Genomic DNA, 17,870 nt, shown 5'->3' with positions numbered 1-17,870 from the left:
TTTCAAAGATGGTTTCATTAAGATTCCTATTTTGCAAAAGAAGAAACTGAAGCTCAGAGAAGATAAGTTACTTACTCAATGTCACACAGTTAATAAATAGTGGAACTAGAACTGAATCAGGCAGTTAATTCTGAGCCCACATTTCTACCCACTAAGCAAAATTCCCTCTTAGTTCCAGGAGGATATGACTTGGGCAGGAGTTCTAGCACTTGTTACAATTTGTGTTGTTCATTCACTTTGTTTTAAATTAGCTTAGGGCAGGGAACAGCTGATCTTGTTCACCACTGAGCCCCCAGATCCTAGTACCCCTTGGCACATAGTAGATACTTCATTCATATTTGGGGCTGAATGAATAGCTGTGGATCAGGCCATGTAGCCTTTTAGTGTTTTGCTGATTATACTAGCAGGAGAAGCCAGTGATACAGGCCCTTCTTTGGATTTGCATTTCTCACTTACGTGAACTATCTGGGCTCTAGGAAGTGGACTTTGGGGGGATTTACCAGAGTTGTTCCTTCCTTTGCCCTTGCTCCTGTCTCCTACAGCATGCACTCATTCTGTGATTTATTTATTTGGCAGATCTTTAATGAGCACCTATTATGTGCCAGATGCTGTTTCAGGTTATTCATTGGAACAAGACAGATAAAGATGCCTTCTGACACGGAGCTTGCAATCTATCGGAGGAGCAAACCATGAACAATAAATGAGTAAAATACATAGTGCCTACAATGGAATAAGTACAGAGGAAGGTGGACATAAAGTGTCAGGAAGATAGGTGGCCAGTAGAGGCCTTACCGAGAAGGTGACATTTGACAAAAGACTAGAGGGAAGTGAGGGGGCCAGCCATGCAAATACCTCAGGGAGGAGCTTTACAGGCAGAAGGAACAGCAGTGCAAATGCCCTGGGGAAGACTATGCAGGGTGTGAGAGGAACAGTGGGGAGGTCAGAGGTCACTGGAGTGAAAGAGGGGAGTGATGGGAGAAGATTCCCAAGAGGTGATCAGAGCCAGGCTGTGTGAGGTCCTGTAGGTAACAGTTATGACTGGATTTCACTCCAAGTAAGGTGGGAAACCATTGAAAGATTTTGGCAGAGGACATAATTTGGATTATCCATGTTATCTTGTACTGTAGCTTTTTGCATAGCTGTCCCTGCCTCCAGACTGTGGGTTCTCCAAGCTGGGATCATGTATATATTCCAAATGCTGAGCACAGTGATGACGCATAGTAGATGTTTCAATACATGACCAACCATGGAAGGAACACATGAAAAATACAGAACAGAATGGAACAAGCTGAATTGGGATGCAGATGGGGGGCCAGAGGACAGACTAATGCTCTCTGAATTATGGAATGAGGAGTGTTTTATGGAGCAAGAGCCTTTTAATTGAGGCCTAGAAGAATGAGAAGACTTTCCACAGATAGAGGAAGAGGAAAAAGTATATTAGGCTGAGCAAGGAACACAAGCAAAGGTTTGGCAGCATCAAGGTGCAAGGCATATTAAGAACATACTGAATCTACAAATGTTTCGGGTACACAGGAGGAGAGGAAGCACACAGTGGTACTGGAGGCCAGAATCAGCCTGGAGCCAGATCTGGAATGACTTGCCAGTCATGCTAAGGAGTTTGGATTTCATACTGCAGGCAATGGGGGACCACTGCAGGATTTTACAAGTTGGGGGCAGTTTTGGGAGGGATTCAGCCCATTAGGCTTTGGCTTGAGGCCAATGAGGACAGCAGGGAGAGCCAAAAACGGTGCTGTGTATGGGAGGCAGTGCCTCACAGTGTGGCTGCAAGGCAAGGCTGTTCATTGTGTCAATTACGCATGTAGAAATACTGTCACATTCAGAAGGAAAGAGTTGATGTAATACTTCACAGCAGCCTATGGGCATTCCCCTTCGTGGAGCCCTCTGACCTTGGGCAATGAAAGATTTGGCAGTTTACTCTGATGCATTCCAATGGGTGCCTGTGTCCAACTCGGGAGCAGTGATGATTTCATTACACTGCTCATCCAGTCCATCTAGCCCTTATGTAAAATCTACCAGTCATAAGGCTCCTGGGTTCATTTAATTTCTTCTTCTGTGCTGGAGGAGACTGGTGGATAGTCAAGACATGGCCTGCTCTGCCCTTGGGTGGCATGTAACTCAGTTACTATCTAGCCTGGAAGACAGGGATTAGTCATGACGACCTTAGGAGGCTTCCATGGCTCATCAGGCGGAGGAATGAAAAGGCAGCCATCTGATGTATCTGGCTTCTAAGTATGGGGGAGAAGTGCTGCTGCAGGTGGTGGTAGGGGAAATGGCCTTGGGAGGCCCTTTGAAAATGGAGATGGAAATCCATGTTAAAGTGAAAGCTGTCAGCCATTCCTTTGAGGGAATGGGCTTGTTCCCAGGCTGGAGCCTAAGGGTCCCACCTTCCTACCCTGACTCTGCACCGCTGAGGCTGTTCCACCCTGTCATCTTTCACTCCAACTTAGTCTAAAACTCAAAGGGTTTGTTGGCTCCCCCTGCCATACTTCTCCTGTTTCATTGTAGAACAGGCCTGAGCACAGCTTATCAGTGACTTTTCAACCCCAGGTGTGGTCTCTGTAGTGGTCCCTGGATGTACACAAGTCTCACAGACCCACAGGACACAGATGCAGATGAGCAACACTTTTCACTAGTGCATAGCTTTCACAGTTGGGGAGTCAGGGACCTGGGGCAGGGATGGGAATGGAGTGACTCAAAGAACCCCTAGTGACAAGCTTTCAGGGAGTTTAAAATAAGCAACTTGGGGAGTGGAGGAAGAAACTTCTCTCTTTGATTACCAGTTTCCTTTCAACTGCATTCGGGGCAGAAAAACTAGTATTCCTCTGCTGAGAAGTAGCAGGTTTGCCTGTAATTTACTAGAATGACATGGTGGAAGAGAGTTTGGGCCCTGACTTCATGAACTTCCCATGTTCCTTCATATAAGGAGTAGAACTCTACCTGAAATGATGTGCTTGGATGAGCCAAGGTTGTAGATTGTGTTCTCTTTCACATTGAAGTTAGGGGCAACCACCATAGCATCTCCTCCGTCATTCCCTTAGGAGGTTACTTAATGGCTGAGGCTCATTATCTACGTGCCATTTGTACACTTTGAAGACTAGTTTAAGCTGGCTCACCAGTAGAACCTTCATCATGAATTCAGAGTATGAAGATTAGCTCTAAGCATTTGGGGAAGGACACAGGCTAGAGTGGGCATGTGAGTCTGGTGGAGAGTGGATCTCTGACTACACCCCAAGGCCAGATAGAAAAGAGGGTTTTGGTTTCCGGGGTTAATAAATAACAGTGTTATGACAATTGGCATTGAACCATTCTGACTCCTAAGTATTGGGGAGGAGGGCTGGTGGTGATGGTAGGGGAAATATTGATTAAAGACTTTAAATATGCTCTTAATAATCCCACATCTAGAAATATCTCTTAAGAAATAACAGAATAGGAACAGCTCTGGTCTCCAGCTCCCAGCGTGATTGTTGCAGAAGATGGGTGATTTCTACATTTCCAGCTGAGGTACCTGGTTCATCTCATTGGGACTGGTTGGACAGTGAGTACAGCCCATGGAAGGCAAGCTGAAGCAGGGCAGGGTATTGCCTCACCTGGGAAGCACAAGGGGTCAGAGGATTTCCCTTTCCTAGCCGAAAGAAGCCATGACAGACCATACCTGGAAAAATGGGACACTGTCGTCCAAATACTGCACTTTTCCAATTGTCTTAGCGACCAGCAGATGAGGAGATTCTCTCCTGTGCCTTGTTCGATGGGTTCAACACCCACAGAGCCTTGCTCACTGCTAGCGCAGCAGTCTGAGATTGACCTGTGAGGCTACAGCATGGCGAGGGGAGGGGCTTCCGCCATTGCTGAGGCTTGAGTAGGTAAACAAAGCAGCTGGGAAGCTCCAACTGGGTGGAGGCCACCGCAGCTCAGCAAGACCTACTATAGACTCCTTCTCTGGGGGCAGGGCATAGCTGAACAAAAGGCAGCAGAAACTTCTGCAGACTTAAACCTCCCTGTCTGACAGCTCTGAAGAGAGCAGTGGTTCTCCCACCATGGTGTTTGAGCTCTGAGAACAGACAGACTGCCTCCTCAAAAGGGTCCCTGACCCCTGTGTAGCCTAACTGGGAGAAACCTCCCAGTAGGGGCCGACTGACACCTCATGCAGGCAGGTGCCCCTCTGGGACAAAGCTTCCAGAGGAAGGATCCGGCATCTATATTTGCTGTTCTGCAATATTTGCTGTTTTGCAGCTTCCACTGGTGATACCCAGGCAAACAGGGTCTGGAGTGGACCTCCAGCAAACTCCAACAGGCCTGCAGCTGAGGGACCTGACTGTTAGAAGGAAAACTAACAAACAGAAAGGAATAGTATCAACATCAACAAAAAAGACATCCACACCAAAACCCCATCTGTAGGTCACCAACATCAAAGACCAAAGGTAGATAAAACCACAAAGATAGGGAGAAACCAGAGCAGACAAACTGAAAATTTTAAAAACCAGAGCACCACTTCTCCTCCAAAGGATCTCAGCTCCTCGCCAGCGACAGAACAAAGCTGGATGGAGAATGACTTTGATGAGTTGACAGAAGTAGTCTTCAGGGGGTCAGTAATAACAAACTTCTCTGAGCTAAAGGAGCATGTTCTAACCCATCGCAAGGAAGCTAAAAACCTTGAAAAAAGGTTAGACAAATGGCTAACTAGAATAAACAGTGTAGGGAAGACCTTAAATGACCTGATGGAGCTGAAAACCATGGCATGAGAACTTCATGGCACATGCACAAGCTTCAACAGCTGATTTGATCAAGTGGAAGAAAGGATATCAGTGATTGAAGATCAAATTAATGAAATAAAGTGAGAAGACAATATTAGAGAAAAAAGAGTAAAAAGAAATGAACAAAACCTCCAAGAAATATGGGACTATGTGAAAAGACCAAATCTACGTTTGATTGGTGTATCTGAAAGTGACAGGGAGAACGGAACCAAGCTGGAAAACACACTTCAGGATATTATCCAGGAGAACTTCCCCAACCCAGCAAAGCAGGCCAACATTCAAATTCAGGAAACACAGAGAACGCCACAAGGATACTCCTCGAGAAGAACAACCCCAAGACACATAATTGTCAGATTCACCAAGGTTGAAATGAAGGAAAAAAATGTTAAGGGCAGCCAGAGAGAAAGGTCGAGTTACCCACAAAGGGAAGCCCATCAGACTAAAAGCACATCTCTCGGCAGAAACCCTACAAGCCAGAAGAGAGTGAGGGCCAATATTCAACATTCTTAAAGAAAAGAATTTTCAACCCAGAATTTCATATCCAGCCAAACTAAGCTTCATAAGTGAAGGAGAAATAAAATCCTTTACAGACAAGCAAATGCTGAGAGATTGTGTCACCACCAGGCCTACCTTACAAGAGCTTCTGAAGGAAGCACTAAATATGGAAAGGAACAACCAGTACCAGTCACTGCAAAAACATGCCAAATTGTAAAGACCATTGATGCTATGAAGAAACTGCATCAATTAATGGGCAAAATAACCAGCTAACATCATAATGACAGGATCAAATTCACACATAACAATGTTAACCTTAAATGTAAATGGGCTAAATGCCCCAATTAAAAGACACAGACTGGCAAATTGGATAAAGGGTCAAGACCCATCAGTGTGCTGTATTCAGGAGACCCATCTCATGTGCAGAGACACACATAGGCTCAAAATAAAGGGATGGAGGAAGATCTACCAAGCAAATGGAAAGCAAAAAAAAGCAGGGTTTGCAATCCTAGTCTCTGATAAAACAGACTTTATAACAACAAAGATCAAAAGAGACAAAGAAGGCCATTAAATAATGGTAAAGGGATCAATTCAACAAGAAGAGCTAACTATCCTAAATATATATGCACCCAATACAGGAGCACCCAGATTTATAAAGCAAGTCCTTAGAGACCTACAGAGAGACTTAGACTCCCACACAACAGTAATGGGAGACTTTAACACCCCACTGTCCATATTAGACAGATCAATGAGACAGAAGGTTAACAAGGATATCCAGGACTTGAACTTAGCTCTGCACCAAGTGGACCTAATAGACATCTACAGAACTCTCCACCCCAAATCAACAGAACATACATTCTTCTCAGCACCACATCACACTTATTCTAAAGTTGACCACATACTTGGAAGTAAAGCACTCCTCAGCAAATGTAAAAGAGCAGAAATTATAACAAAGTGTCTCTCAGACCACAGTGCAATCAAATTAGAACCCAGGATTAAGAGACTCACTCAAAACCCACAACTACGTGGAAACTGAACAACCTGCTCCTGAATGACTACTGGGTAAATAATGAAATGAAGGCAGAAATAAAGATGTTCTTTGAAACCAATGAGAACAAAGACACAACATACCAGAATCTCTGGGACACATTTAAACAATGTGTAGAGGGAAATTTATAGCACTAAATGCCCACAAGAGAAAGGAGGAAAGATCTAAAATTGACACCCTAACATCACAATTAAAAGAACTAGAGAAGCAGAAGCAAACAAATTCAAAAGCTAGTGGAATGCAATCTTTTTTTTTTTTTTTAAAAAAAAGATCAACAAAATTGACAGACTGCTAGCAAGACTAATAAAGAAGAAAAGAAAGAAGAATCAAATAGATGCAATAAAAAATGAAAAAGGGGATATCTTCACCGATCCCACAGAAATACAAACTACCATCAGAGAATACTATAAACACCTCTATGCAAAAAACTAGAAAATCTAGAAGAAATGGATAAATTCCTGGACACATACACCCTCCCAAGACTAAACCAGGAAGAAGTTGAACCTCTGAATAGACCAATAACAGGCTCTGAAATTGAGGCAATAATTAATAGTGTACCGACCAAGAGAAGTCCAGGACCAGATGGATTCACAGCCGAATTCTCACAGAGGTACAAAGAGGAGCTGGTACCATTGCTTCTGAAACTATGCCAATCAATAGAAAAAGAGGGAATCCTCCCTAACTTATTTTATGAGCCCATCATCATACTGATACCAAAGCCTGGCAGAGACCAACAGAAAAAGAGAATTTTAGACTAATGTCCCTGATGAACATCAATGTGAAAATCCTCAGTAAAACACTGGCCAACCGAATCCAGCAGCACATCAAAAGGCTTATCTACCATGATCAAGTCGGCTTCATCTAACCAAGGCTGGTTCAACGTATACAAATCAGTAAATGTAACCCATCACATAAACAGAACCAATGACTAAAACCACATGATTATCTCAATAGATGCAGAGGCACATGTATACATATGTAACAAACCTGCATGTTGTGCACATGTACCCTAGAAATTAAAGTATAATTAAAAAAAAGAAAAAGAAAACGGCTTTGACAAAATTCAACAGTCCTTCATGCTAAAAACTCTCAATAAACTAGGTACTGATGGAACGTATCTCAAAATAATAAGAGCCATTTATGACATACCCACAGCCAATATCATACTAAATGGGCAAAAACTGGAAGCATTCCCTTTGAAAACCGGCATAAGACAAGGATGTCCTCTCACCACTCGTATTCAGCATAGTGTTGGAAGTTCTGGCCAGGGCAATCAGGGAAGAGAAAGAAAGAAAGGGTATTCAATTAGGAAAAGAGGAAGTCAAATCATACCTGTTTGCAGATGACATGATTGTATATTTAGAAAACCCCATTGTCTCAGTCCAAAATCTCCTTAAGCTGATAAGCAACTTCAGCAAAGTCTCAGGATACAAAATCAATGTCCAAAAATCCCACAAGCATTCCTATACACCAATAACAGACAGAGAGCTAAATCATGAGTAAACTCCCATTCACAATTGCTACAAAGAGAATAAAATACCTAGGCATCCAACTTAGAAGGGATGTGAAGGACCTTTTCAAGGAGAACTACAAACCACTGCTCAACGAAATGAAAGAGGATGCAAACAAATGGAAGAACATTCCATGCTCATGGATAAGAAGAATCAATATTGTGAAAATGGCCATACTGCCCAAGGTAATTTATAGATCCAATGCTATCCCTATCAATCTACCACTGACTTTCTTCACAGAATTGGAAAAACTACTTTAAAGTTCATATAGAACCAAAAAAAAGAACCTGCATTGCAAAGACAATCCTAAGCAAAAAGAACAAAGCTGGAGGCATCACACTACCTGACTTCAAACTATACTACAAGGCTACAGTAACCAAAAGAGCATGGTACTGGTACCAAAATAGATATATAGACCAATGGAACAGAACAGAGGCCTCAGAAATAATACCACATATCTACAACCATGTGATCTTCAACAGACCTAACAAAAACAAGAAATGGGGAAAGGATTCCCTATTTAATAAATGGTGCTGGGGAAACTGGCTAGCCATATGTAGAAAGCTGATATTGGATCCTTTCTTTACACCTTATACAAAAATTAATTCAAGATGGATTAAAGACTTAAATGTTAGACCTAAAACCATAACAACTATGGAAGAAAACCTAGGCAATACCATTCAGGACATAGGCATGGGCAAGAGCTTCATGACTAAAACAGTGAAAGCAATGGCTACGAAAGCCAAAATAGACATATGGGATCTAACTAAACTAAAGAGCTTCTGCATGGCAAAAGAAAGTACCATCAGAGTGAAAAGGCAACATACAGAACGGGAAAGAAGTTTTGCAATCTACCCATTTGACAAAGGGCTAATATCCAGAATCTACAAATAACTCAAACAAATTTACAAGAAAAAAACAAACAACCCCATCAAAAAGTGGGCAAAGAATATGAACAGACATTTCTCAAAAGAAGACATTTATGCAGCCAACAGACACGTGAAAAAATGCTCATCATCCCTGGTCATCAGAGAAATGCAAATCAAAACCACAATGAGATATCATCTCATGCCGGTTAGAATGGCAGTCATTAAAAAGTCAGGAAGGCAGGGTGTGGTGGCTCATGCCTGTAATCCCAGCACTTTGGGAGGCCAAGGTGGGTGGATCACGAGGTCAGGAGATTGAGACTATCCTGGCTAACACAGTGAAGCTCCATCTCTACTAAAAATACAAAAAAATTAGTTGTGGTGGCAGGCACCTGTAGTTCCAGCTACTTGGGAGGCTGAGGCAGGAGAATGGTGTGAACCTGGGAGGTGGAGCTTGCAGTGAGCCGAGATCACACCACTGCACTTCAGCCTGGGCAACAGAGTGAGACTCCATCTCAAAAAAAAAAAAAAAAAAAAAAAAAAAAAAAAGGTCAGGAAACAACAGATGCTGGAGAGGATGTGGAGAAATAGAAACGCTTTTACACTGTTGGTGGGAGTGTAAATTAGTTCAACCATTGTGGAAGACACTGTGGCAATTCCTCAAGAATCTAGAACTAGAAATACCATTTGACTCAGCAATCCCATTACTGGGTACATACCCAAAGGATTATAAATCATGCTACTATAAAGACCCATGCACACATGTTTATTGTGGCACTACTCACAATAGCAAAGACTTGGAACCAACCCAAATGTGCATCAATGATAGACTGGATTAAGAAAATGTGGCACATATACACCATGGAATACTTTTCAGCCATAAAAACAGATGAGTTCATGTCCTTTGCAGGGACACGGATGAAGCTGGAAACCATCATTCTCAGCAAACTACTGCAAGTACAGAAAACCAAACACTGCATGTTCTCACTCATAGGTGGGAATTGAACAATGGGAACACTTGGACACAGGGCGGGGAACATCACACACCGGGGCCTGTCATGGAGTAGGGGGCTGGGGGAGGGATAGCATTAGGAGAAATACCAATGTAAATGTTGAGTTGATGGGTGCAGTAAACCAACATGGCACATGTATACCTGTGTAACAAACCTGCACGTTGTACACGTGTACCCTAGAACTTAAAGTATAACAATAAAAAAAAGAAATTACAAATACAGTACATATTTAAGATAAGGATGTTTATTATAGTAATATTTATAATAGTAAAAATAAGTCTTTAAAATTTGCTATTTCAGAATATCTTATGACATGAGAAAATATTTGCAGCATTAAAAACAAGTAATTATGAAATCTTTTATATAGAAAATTACAGCAAATATAACAAACATCCATATACCCTCCAGCCAAATTTAACAAATGTTGACAGTTTGCCATATTTACTTAAGAATGTTTTTTTTTTTTTTTTTTTTTTTTTGAGACGGAGTCTCGCTCTGTCGCCCAGGCTGGAGTGCAGTGGCCGGATCTCAGCTCACTGCAAGCTCCGCCTCCCGGGTTCACGCCATTCTCCTGCCTCAGCCTCCCGAGTAGCTGGGACTACAGGCGCCCACAACCGCGCCCGGCTAATTTTTTGTATTTTTAGTAGAGACGGGGTTTCACCATGGTCTCGATCTCCTGACCTTGTGATCCGCCCGCCTTGGCCTCCCAAAGTGCTGGGATTACAGGCGTGAGCCACCGCGCCCGGCCTTAAGAATGTTTTAAGAAATAAAAGGTTGCATATATAATTGAGTCCTCTTTCATAGTCTCCCCTTCCCTGCTGCTCCATAGATAACTATGGAAGTTATCTGAAATTGGTACATACTCTTCTTATTCAGAAGTTATACTTTTATGACATATATTTATGTATATAAAAATATATAGCATTTAAAAAAAATTTACAAAATTTTTAACTTCTATCCATGTGTTTTCATTCAACACAATATCCAAGATTTACTCAGTTTGATATGTTGACAAAATTGTTTTTTATTGCTGTGTGTAGTGTTCGAACTACACAAATATATTTAATATGCATTTGAAATTGAATTATACCAGTTCAATGATTATCTCTAAATGAACATACTCATCTAAGTACAACCTGGCTGAAGGAATAGAACTTTATAGAATGTTGCCTGAACCCCAAAAACTCACCTTTATATCCATTTCCAACAACTACGTTTTTTTTCCCTCCTGAAAAGCAGCCACTGGCATGATTTCTAATGACATCATTTTGCCAGTTTTTGAACATTATATAAAAGAAATTATGTGGTGCTGTACATTTGCCAATTATGTGTTTTTGTTCTTCTCATTCCTTGCTGATTTTATTGGGTCCATTATCGGCTATGGAGAGAGATTTATTGAACTCTTTCTGCTAGGAGTGTGAATTTGTCATCTTTCCTTCTAATTCTGTAAATTTTTGCTTTTTAAAATAAATATTTTAAAACTATGTTGTTGCATGCATATAGATTTAGAATTGTGATAGTTTCTGGTGAATTAACCTTTGTGATTATGAAATACTCTTCTTTAACTTTAGTAACTTTTTGCTTTGAGGTCTATTTTTCTGCTACTAGGATGGCCATTTCAGTTTTCATTTGGTTAGACTTTGGATATCTTTTCCACTCAGATTTTCTTTCTGTGTCTTTTCCACTCTTTGATTTATGAAGGGCAGACTTACTTGATATAGTATTCTTGGCTGACAGTTTTTTTTTTCTTTCAGCACTTTGAATATCTCATCCCATTCTCATGTCATTCTCTCCTGGCTTGCAAGGTTTCTCTTGAGAAATCTATTGATAGCCTAGTAGTGATTCTCTTATATGTGACTTGATGCTTTTCCCTTGCTGCTTTCAAAATGCTCACTTTATTACTTTTGACAGTTTAGTTATAATATGTCTTGAGGAGAACCTCTTTTGGTTGAGTCTCTTTGAGCTTCCTGGATCTGGATGTCTATATCTCTCCCAAGACTAGGGAAGTTTTCAGCAATTATTTAATTAAAGAAGTTTTTATCCTTTTCTCTGTCTCTTCTTCTGGAACATAACTAATGCAAGAGTTAGTTTGCTTAATGGCATCCAATAAGTCATGTAGGCTGTCTTACTTTTTTATTTTCTTTCCTTTTCCCCCACCCTGAGTAATTTCAAAAAACCTATGATCAAGTTCACAGATTCTTCTGCATGATGTAGTCTGCTATTGAAATTCTCTACTGTATTTTTTGTTTCATTTATTGAATTCTTCAGCTACACGATTTCTGTTTGGTTCTCTTTTATAATATCTATCTCTTGGTTGAATTTCTCAGTCAGATCATGAATTGTTTCCTTGAGTTTTTTGAGTTGTCCATCTGTATCCTGAATCTTATATCTTGCTGAGTTTTCTTGAAAATATTATTTTGAGCTCCTTTTCAGGCAATTGATAAATTTTCTTTTCTTTGAGGTCAGTCACTAGAGAATTATTGTGTTCCTTTGGTGGTGTCATGTTTTCTTGCTTTTTCATGCTTCTTTTATCCTTGTATTGGTGTCTGTGCATCTGGTGGAACAGTCACCCCTTCCAAAATTTACAGAGTGTCGTTTGTAGGTAAAGACTTTCACCTGCAGGTGGGTCTTAAGATGCTGTTTGGGCAGGGTGTGGTGGCCCTGATTCCAAGCGGATGCAGTGGTATAGTCTCTGTGCATCTTCTTCAGCTGCAGTCAAGGTCAAGGATGACTATGGGCACCTCACTGGCCTAGGCTGCTGGAGTTTCTGACAGCAGTGGCAGAAGTGTGTGCTGTTAGAGTTCTCAGTAGCAAGAGCTTTTAGGATCCTCCCATTCTCATTTTCTCCACAAGAGGAGTCTTAGGTGAGGGCGTCTCTCCTCATGTTGGGTCTGGCATGGCCCGCAAGTGGTTGCAGTGGTGCTGAGTTCCAGGGACAGGTGTTTAGAGTAGCTGTAAAACCTGAGTTTGGGCTCAGGATCTCACAAACCTACTGTGGCAGCTGGGACTTGGAGTGAAGGTTCACTCTCTGAGGCATAGGTAGATTAAGATGGCCAATACATCTGGTGTCTGTGGCTTTGAGGTATACTCCAGCAGCTCAGACTCAGTGGGCTGGATGGTAGCTCTGACTCTGACCCTGGAGGGCAGGGCACAGCACTGGCTCAGCTCCAGGGAAGAAGGGGTGCTCTGGAGGTTCAGGTCCATGAGCAGAGAACAGCTATAATTTGGGAACTGGAGCCAATAGGGCACAACAGTAACTCAGGTTCTGGAGGATAAGGCACTGTGTAGTGGTGACTCTGGACCCAGGGATGATGAGATAACATGGCAGTGTCCCTGGCTCCATGAGACAGCAAGGACCAGGAATGGCAGAGTTCAGCTATGGCTTGGGCCCCAGGGGACATGGAGCAACACAGCAATGACTCCACTTTCCAAGGATGCAGGGTGACTCAGCAGCTCAGAATCTTCTGGTGGCAAGGGTGAGGGGTAGTCCACTTCCAAGAAGACAGGGTTCTATAGTTGTTTGGCCTGGAGGGTGGGGTGTCTCAGCTCACTCAATGCTGTTTTCTTGGGATGCAGGGTGCCATGTCAATTCAGCCCTGGGAGGTAGAGCTGCTAGGCTCATCCAAGGCACTGATTCCCTGGGAGGTAGGGCACCACTTCAGCTCAGGTGCTAGAGGTGTGACTACCCTGAGTAGCCAAGGCAAGAATTCCCTGGAAGATACGGTGCCACTTCAGCTCCAGCACTAGCGAGTGTGACTGCTCTGGGTAGCCAAGGCATTGATGCCCTGGGAGAGGGGTGCTGCTTCAGCTCAGGGCCTGAGAGGCAGGGTGTAGCAGCAACTGGGAGGGTGGATGGAGTCGTTCTAGTTCCAGTGCAGCTTGTTGCCTCTGGTTAGCTCCTGATCCTGGGGCATAGACCTCCAGGGATTCTAATTGAATCTCTGAAATGTTTACTGAGACATGTTTCCCGGGCAGCCCCTAAATTCTAGTATTTCTCTCCTCAACACCATAAAACTGCCCAAAATTCTCTGCTTGAAATTTTAGCCATATTCCTTGCACAGTTACAGAATTTAGTCAACTTATTGAGGCAAAACAAACCATATTTTTGAGAGTCCTCAAGTCTCCAATTTTAATCAATTAACCTCATGAGACTTCTGAAGTTCTGATGGTTTCTCAATCCCCTGGGAGTGACTCACTGCCTGGGCAAAGTTTCTCAGCTTTTTACCTGTTCACAGAATTGACAGAGATCCCCGGCTTCCTCTCCGCAGATTCTCCTCCCCAGAACCTGATCCTGTATAGTCCTCATTGGCTCCTAGGCTCTCTGGTGCCCTTAACTATGGCTCTTGCATATGGATCTGCTTTTCCAATTACATTCTACAGTGCAATGATCTGCCACAGCTACTTCTCCAGTAAAGACAGCTCTCTAGGCTTCCCTATTATATACCTTTTTGAGGGTCAAACATTGTGTTTGAAAAATACAGGGATAATATGAGGTTTTAGCTGATGTTATCTTCCATCAGAGGAAGGTTTGCTTTTCTGGCTGTTAGCTAGTCAAAGGTTAGATCGAATTGACCTGATTTGAGGCTTGGCTTCATTCTTTGTGAGGGTGGATTTACTCTTATAACTACAGCACAGGCCTTTGGGGTCCCAGCAGAATTCCTGGGGTGTTACCAGGATCCCTCTTCCGAAGTGAATCCTGACCTCCATTTTGGTTACATTACCTCACTAGACTGCTCAAGGCTCATTCATTCATCAGTCCCCGGTCACTCTTCTTGCTTATGGAATCTACCTGTAGCTTTGAGGGGCAGAGAGGCCCCAAATTCCAGGTTCATTTCTCTTGATTTCCGTCCTCTTTCAGATTGTGACACCACAAAGTTTCACTGCTTTGACCATTTTTCAGAAGCCCTCAAACAGATTTTGTTATACGTCATCCAGCTTTTCTAGTTCTCAGGGAGGGTTGGTCCAAAACCAACCTAGTCTGTCCATACAGGAAGTGGAATTGTCAACAATATATAATTTATGTGCTGTATGGTACTAACTTGGCTAAAACTAAATGCATGTGCTGTGGTTTCAATGTTTTGGAAACTTTAATCACCAAATTCATATGTTGATGGTATTTAGAGGTGGGCCTTTGGGAGGTAACTAGGATGAGATAAGGTAATCAGGGTGGGCCCGTGATGGGACTGGTGGCTTTATAAGAGGAGAAGGGAGCCCTGAGCTGGCACGCTCATGCTTTTGCCTTCTTGCCACATAACACCTTCTGTCATTATAATGCAGGAAGTAGGCTCTCACCAGATGCTGGCACCTTCGTGTGAGACTCCCCTGCCTCCAGAACTTAAGAAATAAATGTCTTTTCTTGATAAATTACCTGGTATCAGGTATTCAGTTATAGCAACAGAAAATGGAGTAAGACAGTATGCATGTACAGTCGGCCCTCTGTATCCATGGGTTCTGCATCCATGGATTCAACCGAGGATGGAATATACAGTCATGCATTACTTAACAACAGGGATACATTCTGAGAAATGCATTGTTAGATGATTTCATCATTGTGCAAACATCAGAGTGCCCTTACACAAACCTAGATGGTAGAACCTACTCCACACCTAGGCTGTATGGGATAGCCTATTGCTCCGAGGCTACAAACCTGCAAAGTATGTGACTGGACTGAACATTGTAGGCAGTTGTAACACCATGGTAAGTATTTGTGTATCTAAATGTAGAAAAGGTGAAATAAAAATACGATATAAAAGATACAAAGTGGTACATGTGTATAGGGTACTTTCCATGAATGGAGTCTGCAGGACTGAAATTGCTCTCGGTGAGTCAGTGAGTGAGTGGTGAGTGAATGTGATGGCCTAGGACATTGTAAACTTTGTAAACCCTGTAGACTTAGGCTACACTGTTTAGTTCCAAAAATTATCCTTCCTTCAATAAGAAGTTAACCTTAGCCTACTGTAACTTTTTTACTTTATGAACTTTAAAATTTTAAAAAACTTTTTGACTTTTTTGTAATAACACTTAGCTTGAAACAGACATATTTTACAGCTGTATAAAATATTTTCTTTGTTTCTTATTCTATTAATATAAGCTTTTTCTATTCTTTAATTCTTTTATTTTAATTTTGGCTTCTTAAACCTCATTATTAAAAACAAAGATACAAACCACACATTAGCTTAGGCTTACACCAGCTCAGGATAATCAACACCACTGTCTTCCACCTCCACATCTTGTCCCACTGGAAAGTCTTTTGAAGCAATAACATGCATTGAGCTGCCATCTCCTATGATAACAATGCCTCCTTCTGGAATACCTCTGAAAGGACCACCACAAACACATGAGTAATATATTGCACTACAATGTTATGAGAGCTATGATGTTACTAGGTGACTGGAAATTTTCTGCTGCATTATAATCTTATGGAACCATCATTACATATGCAGTTCGTCATTGACCAAAATGTCATTAAGCAGTGCATGACTATTCAGAAAAAAACACAATAATAAAAAACAATATAAATAAAATTACATTATAACTATTTACATAGCATTTACATTATATTGTAATCTAGAGATGATTTAAAGTATACAGGAGGGCATGTGTACGTTATATGCAAATAGCACACCATTTTATATAAGGGACTTGAGCATCCACAGTTTTTGGCATGCACAGGGGTCATGGAACCAGTTCCTCAGGCTACTGAGGGACCACTGTCTATGAGAAAGATATACGTCAAATAGTTAATGGTGGTTGTCTTTGAATGATTGAATTATAGATGATTTCCATAGTGTCTCTGTGCTTTCTGTATTTTCCAAATTTTCTATAATAAATATGAATCTTTTCATATTTAAAAAATGCAAATTTTGAAAAAGATGACAGCCAGGAAATAGCAGGAAGAGGAAGAAAGCTGGCAAAAAGGACAATACCTTCAGAGCATACAGGAATAACAAGCCCAGTTTTTTCCTACTGCATTCTCCCAACACAGTCACACAGTACTTCTGACACCAGACATGTGTTTGCAGGGTAGAGTTTCCTCCCACCAGCCAGCAAGCAATCCTCTAGCAGCGGACACCAGCTGGGTGTCCTCCACTGTAGTTCAATTCCAACACTATCTACCTGGAGATAGCATCAGAGCCCACAGGTTGACGACTCAGTCCTATGAGAATATCCCCCACTTCTAATGCCAATCACAAGTTCCAGGTTGTTTTACCTGTGCTTCTGGCCCACTGGCTATAGATCAGGGTTCCCACAGCTCCCTCCTTGCGCCCAGTTAGTTTGCCAGAGTGGCTCACAGAGCTCAGGGAAATACTGAGTTTATTGTAAAGGCTATTTCAAAGGGTACGGATGAAGAAATGCATAGGGAAAGGCAGGTGGGCAGGGCTTCGATGCCCTCCTTGGGTGCCACCCTCCAGGAATCTTCATATGTTCAGCTATCTGGAAGCTCTTCAAACCCTGTTGGGGTTGGTATGGAAGTCCTTTTGGGTGTTTATAGAGGCTTTATTGTGTAGGCATGACTGATTAAATCATTGGTCATTGGTGATCAACTTAGCCTTCCGCTCCTCTCCTTTCTCTGGAGGCCAGAGAATGGGGTTAAAAGTGCCAATCCTCTCATCCAGCCTGGGTCTTTATGACCAGCCCCCATTCTGAAGCCACTTAGGGGCTGTCAGCCACCAGTCAACTCCTTGGCATACAAAAAGACATCACTATGGAGATTTGGAGTTGTATGCCAGGAAACTGGATAAAGACCAAATATATATATTTCACCATATCACAATACCCCAGGAACTGAAAAATAAGATCTCCCGTGAGACCCATTGAATAATGGATGATGGAAGGTGGGCTACAGAAATGATTGAAAATAACACCTAAGAGCTAAAAGGACTTAGTACATCTTCTCCAAACCCCAATGTCAATGACAATTGTCATTGTACACATGCAGACATGGAGGCTCATGAGGCTGTGTGGCTTGCCATCTAGTTAGTGAAAGTGCTGGGTCAGGAACCAGGTCCCCTGATTCCCAGGCTGGTGCTCTGTCCAGGGGAATTTGTGGAGTAAGTGCGGGCTGGGGGAAGTCACAGGGCTCTCCCTCCCAGGAGGGGGATGATAGCTTTGGGCTAGAACTACCAGTGAAGGAGCCCCTGGTCTAGCTGGACCTTCCCAGGCAG

This window comes from Macaca mulatta, chromosome 11, assembly GCF_049350105.2.
Source record: "Macaca mulatta isolate MMU2019108-1 chromosome 11, T2T-MMU8v2.0, whole genome shotgun sequence".
Lineage (NCBI taxonomy): Eukaryota > Metazoa > Chordata > Mammalia > Primates > Cercopithecidae > Macaca > Macaca mulatta.
This window is presented reverse-complemented; position numbering follows the sequence as displayed.